Consider the following 6,000-nt stretch of genomic DNA (forward strand, 5'->3'; position numbering starts at 1 on the left):
TGCCTCAATAAAATTCTACAAAGAATCTGGGCAGAATTCTCTGTAGGTAAAATCAGAAAATTTATTTGGATGTTAATCTTGCTGATCATTCTACAAAGAAACCTTTGGGGAGAGTTGATAATGTTCACATTACCGTTAACAATAACCTTGTCCCCGTTGATTTTGTTGTCTTGGATATTGAATGCAATGCATCTTGTCCCATTATATTAGGAAGACCTTTTCTTCGAACTGTTGGTGCTATCATTGATATGAAGGAAGGTAATATTAAATATCAATTTCCTCTCAAGAAAGGTATGGAACACTTCCCTAGAAAGAGAATGAAGTTACCTTTTGATTCTATTATTAGAACAAACTATGATGTTGATACTTCGTCTCTTGATAATACTTGATATACACTTTCTGCGCCTAGCTGAAAGGCGTTAAAGAAAAGCGCTTATGGGAGACAACCCATGTTTTTACTACTGCTCTTTATTTTATATTTGAGTCTTTGAAGTTGTTACTACTGTAGCAACCTCTCCTTATCTTATTTTGTTGCATAGTTGTGCCAAGTAAAGTCGTTGATAGTAAGGTTCATACTAGATTTGGATTACTGCGCAGAAACAGATTTCTTTGCTGTCACGAATCTGGGCAGAATTCTCTGTAGGTAAATCAGAAAATTATGCCAATTTACGTGAGTGATCCACAGATATGTACGCAACTTTCATTCAATTTGAGCATTTTCATTTGAGCAAGTCTGGTGCCTCAATAAAATTCGTCTTTACGAACTGTTCTGTTTTGACAGATTCTGCCTTTTATTTCGCATTGTCTGTTTTGCTATGCTTGATGGATTTTTCGATTCCATTAACTTTCAGTAGCTTTGTGCAATGTCCAGAAGTGTTAAGAATGATTATGTCACCTCTGAACATGTAAATTTTGATTGTGCACTAACCCTCTAATGAGTTGTTTTGAGTTTGGTGTGGAGGAAGTTTTCAAGGATCAAGAGAGGGAGATGATACAATATGATCAAGGAGAGTGAAAGCTCTAAGCTTGGGGATGCCCCGGTGGTTCACCCCTGCATATTTCAAGAAGACTCAAGCGTCTAAGCTTGGGGATGCCCAAGGCATCCCCTTCTTCATCGACAACATTATCAGGTTCCTCTAGTGAAACTATATTTTTATTCCATCACATCTTATGTGCTTTGCTTGGAGCGTCTGTTTGTTTTTGTTTTTGTTTTTGTTTGAATAAAATGGATCCTAGCATTCATTGTGTGGGAGAGAGACACGCTCCGCTGTTGCATATGGACAAATATGTCCTTAGGCTTTACTCATAGTATTCATGGCGAAGGTTGAATCTTCTTCGTTAAATTGTTATATGGTTGGAAACGGGAAATGCTACATGTAGTAATTGGTAAAATGTCTTGGATAATTTGATACTTGGCAATTGTTGTGCTCATGTTTAAGCTCTTGCATCATATACTTTGTACCTATTAATGAAGAAATACATAGAGCTTGCTAAAATTTGGTTTGCATAATTGGTCTCTCTAAAGTCTAGATAATTTCTAGTGAAGGATTGAACAACAAGGAAGACGGTGTAGAGTCTTATAATGTTTACAATATGTCTTTTATGTGAGTTTTGCTGCATCGGTCCATCCTTGTGTTTGTTTCAAATAACCTTGCTAGCCTAAAACCTTGTATCGAGAGGGAATACTTCTCATGCATCCAAAATCGTTGAGCCAACCACTATGCCATTTGTGTCCACCATACCTACCTACTACATGGTATTTCACCGCCATTCCAAAGTAAATTGCTTGAGTGCTACCTTTAAAATTTCTATCCTCTACCTTTGCAATATATAGCTCATGGGACAAATAGCCTAAAAACTATTGTGGTATTGAATATGTACTTATGCACTTTATCTCTTATTAAGTTGCTTGTTGTGCGATAACCATGTTCCTGGGGGACGCCATCAAATACTCTTTGTTGAATATCATGTGAGTTGCTATGCATGTCCGTCTTGTCTGAAGTAAGGGCGATTTACCACTTTTTTAATGGTTAGAGCATGCATAATGTTAGAGAAGAACATTGGGCCGCTAACTAAAGCCATGATCCATGGTGGAAGTTTCAGTTTTGGACAAATATCCACAATCTCATATGAGAACATTAATTGTTGCTACATGCTTATGCATTAAAGAGGAGTCCATTATCTGTTGTCTATGTTGTCCCGGTATGGATGTCTAAGTTGAGAATAATCAAAAGCGAGAAATCCAATGCGAGCTTTCTCCTTAGACCTTTGTACAGGCAGCATAGAGGTACCCCTTTGTGACACTTGATTAAAACATATGTATTGCGATGATAATCCAGTAATCCAAGCTAATTAGGACAAGTTGCGGGCACTATTAGTATACTATGCATGAGGCTTGCAACTTGTAAGATATAATTTACATAATACATATGCTTTATTACTACCGTTGACAAAATTGTTTCTTGTTTTCAAAACCAAAGCTCTAGCACAAATATAGCAATCAATGCTTCCCTCTGCGAAGGGCCATTCTTTTACTTTTATGTTGAGTCAGTTCACCTATTTCTCTCTACCTCAAGAAGCAAACACTTGTGTGAACTGTGCATTGATTCCTACATACTTTCATATTGCAATTGTTATATTACTTTGCATTGATAACTATCCATGAGATATACATGTTACAAGTTGAAAGCAACCGCTGAAACTTCATCTTCCTTTGTGTTGCTTCAATACCTCTACTTTGATTTATTGCTTTATGAGTTTACTCTTATGCAAGACTTATTGATGCTTGTCTTGAAAGTACTATTCGTGAAAAGTCTTTGTTATATGATTCATTTGTTTACTCATGTCATTACCATTGTTTTGATCGCTGCATTCATTACATATGCTTACAATAGTATGTGTTGTGGGTATACTTCATGGGTGTACCATTGACAGTGCCTAGATCCGGCAAGCCCGGGTGGCCCACAGATGGTGATGTGGCATGTGGCCCGTCGGGCGGCCCAGTTGCAGTTGATCCTGACGGATGAAGTCCGGCCCAGGAGCAGGGAGCCGGATCCGACCGACCTTGAGGAGGAAGCCGAATCCACGAAGGCCCATTAAGGAACCCGGATCCGGTACGACAAAGATAGGAAGGCGGATCCTTGGTGTGCACGGCAAGACATTGTACGTAGTTAGGTAACCTGTATCCGGGTAGGACTCTCCATGTAAACCCTAGATCCGTGCGCCTTTATAAGCCGGATCCTGGGAGCCCTAGAGGCAGAACCTCAACTCATTGTAACATCGTGAAAGCGCCCAGATAATTCCAGACAAGCAGCAGTAGGCCCTGTCATCGTGCAGGTGTTCCGAAGCTGGGTAAATCGCGTACCACCGTCCCGTGTGCACTCCGCCCTATGGCCCCTACCTATTCTCCCCCTCGTGAGGATCCCTCCTCCGAGGTACCGTCGATTAGGCAACGACAGTTGGCGCCCACCGTGGGGCCTGCGGCGTCTGGAGGCCGGAACCGGGAGGGTTCCGCCATGGGAAGCTACGACGACACCATCGCTGTGGGGCGCGTCCTTTACGCCGGAAATCTGCCGTTCGTCCCTCCAGATGAGTGCTGGATTCCGGCTATGACAAACCCCGTCAAGCTCTCCATCATCCCAGTTGGCGGCATACACATCTTCATCGGGGAAACCGTCGATTCAGACGGAAACCCACTGGTAAGTAACGCGGACGCGACCGCCGCCGAGCTGGACGCAGTCGCGAAGATCCGATCTGAGATGCAGGAGCTTCCCAAGGAAGATTCCGCCTCGGATCTGGAAATTTCAAACCCCACCCAATCCGCCCCTGAGCAGGAAATAACGGTGGAAGACCAATGCAGATCCGCCTGGGTCTCCCAGGTGTTAGAAAAGCAGAGGTGCCACTTCGTACACTTCTTGGCCCATACCGCCGGAACCGCCCCTCAAGAAGATGGAGCTGGTCCTGAGCAGGTCGAGGCACCGGAAAACGACGCTGCTCCGGATCAGGTCGAGCCTACCGGAGAAAGCGGAACTCCGGCCGAAGAGTCGATTTTGGGCAATCTAAGCCCGATTTCCAGGGATACCCCCTCCATGGATACTGAAGAGTTCAACCGCAAGCTAGGGGAGTACGGTTTTGGTGATCAGCCTGAAGTTGAATCCGCCCAGCCTAAGCAGGTACTTGTGACTGTGGCGGCGCTGGGAGAACCTGGATCAGAAGATGCAAACACCCAATCCGACCCTCAGCCATCCCGTCAAGGATCTCCAATGTCGCGGGAGCGACCCCGCAAGGATTCCTCCTCTGAGGACCTCCTGTCGCCTGAAGAGATGGTTGCACAAGCAGGCATGGATGCAATTTATCGCTCGGATATTATTAACAAACCCATCACTCCCGAAGACGTAGAAGCACTAGAAGCTAAGAGACTGGAGATGTTGGCCACAGCCAAGAAGTTCAAGGACACCGCAGCCGCAATGCTTGAGGAAAGGAAGCACGCCGCAGTTTTTGTGGAAGACTTCATCCAGCGAGAGCAGGAGGTAGACGAAGGACTGGCAAAGGTCAAGGAACTCCGAAAGCATTGGGAGGACAAGATCGTTGAAGCTCATCATGAGGTCGAAAGGGTCCGGCGTGAGTTGATAGCTCCCCGCAGGATCACCTTCGCAACTCCAACAGAGCAGCAGCCGTTCGCAACCCCAAAGGACAATATGACGAAGGCTGCAGAGATCTTGAAGAAAAAGAACGAGGAAATCGACATCGACTACGTTCGCACGCTCGTCGCTTCAGCAATGAGGCAGCAGAGCAAGGCAGACACTTCGCGCAAACTGGAATCTAACCCAGAGCATTGCGTCTCCACCACGCAGAAGGACGCCTACGACAACCGCCATAGAGATGACGAGTCGCGAACCGGATCCTCGGAACGCAGAAGGAAAGCCAGAGAACACCCAAATCCAATCCCCGTCCCATCAAGGACGCCTCCGTCAGATCCAAGAAAGGGAAAGGATGCAATGTACTCTGGACGGGACAAGTACCGCAACCCCTCTCCTCCACCCAACGGTTACCCGCGTCCCCCTCGCCGCCGTAGTCCAGCCGGAAACACCAGGCCCCAGGGGCATGGTGGAATCGTTATCCGCGACAACGTGCTGCCCTCAAGAAACAGGAACAGGGAGCGCACGCCGGAACCTCGCCGGAACCAGAACAACGATCGTGAGCCCAAGCCTAGGAGGAGTCGGAATGAAGAGCGCGACCCGGAGCCCCGCCGGAGCCGGAACGACCAGGGCAGCCAGCGCCAAGGCGAAGGCAGCCACAGGAGCCGGAGCCAGCATCGGGAGGGCCGAGGAGAATCTGAAGGCGGAAGCAAGAAGTCGGATCGACCCCCTCGCAGGTCTCCCTCACCACCACCTAGCGGTGGCGGCGGAGGTGGAGGCGGAGGCGGCGGCCGGAGATCTCGCTCTCGCTCACAATCTCCTCGCCACGGCTCGCGCGATGCGCGGGAACACCTCAACGAATACAGAACCGACTACATCGGTCCGAAGTGCTTTGGCAGGATGATTCGAGAGGAACCAAAACCAAGGATGAACCTCAAGCTACCCGGAAACCTGAAGCATTATGATGGCACCGAAAGGCCGGATACCTGGATAGAGGATTACTACAATGCAGTAACCTTTGCCGGAGGAACCCCTAATATCGCCTGCCGCATGCTTCAGTTGTACCTTGTAGGTCCAGCCCGGATCTGGCTCAGCGACCTCGAGAAGAATTCCATCTTTTGCTGGTTTGACCTGAAGACTGCTTTCGAGAAACACTTCAGGGGCACCTACAAAAGACCTGCCACAGCAAGCGACCTACAAGCTTGTATCCAGAAGAAGGGAGAATCCTCAAGACACTTCCTCACACGATGGTTGGCATGCAGGAACGAGTGCGAAAATGTCGACCACACCACTGCTATGTACGCCTTCATTGGTGGACTACAGAGAGGAGGATTGCTGAGGCATAAGCTCACTTGTTTGGCTA

The sequence above is a fragment of the Lolium perenne genome, chromosome 5, assembly GCF_019359855.2.
Source record: "Lolium perenne isolate Kyuss_39 chromosome 5, Kyuss_2.0, whole genome shotgun sequence".
Lineage (NCBI taxonomy): Eukaryota > Viridiplantae > Streptophyta > Magnoliopsida > Poales > Poaceae > Lolium > Lolium perenne.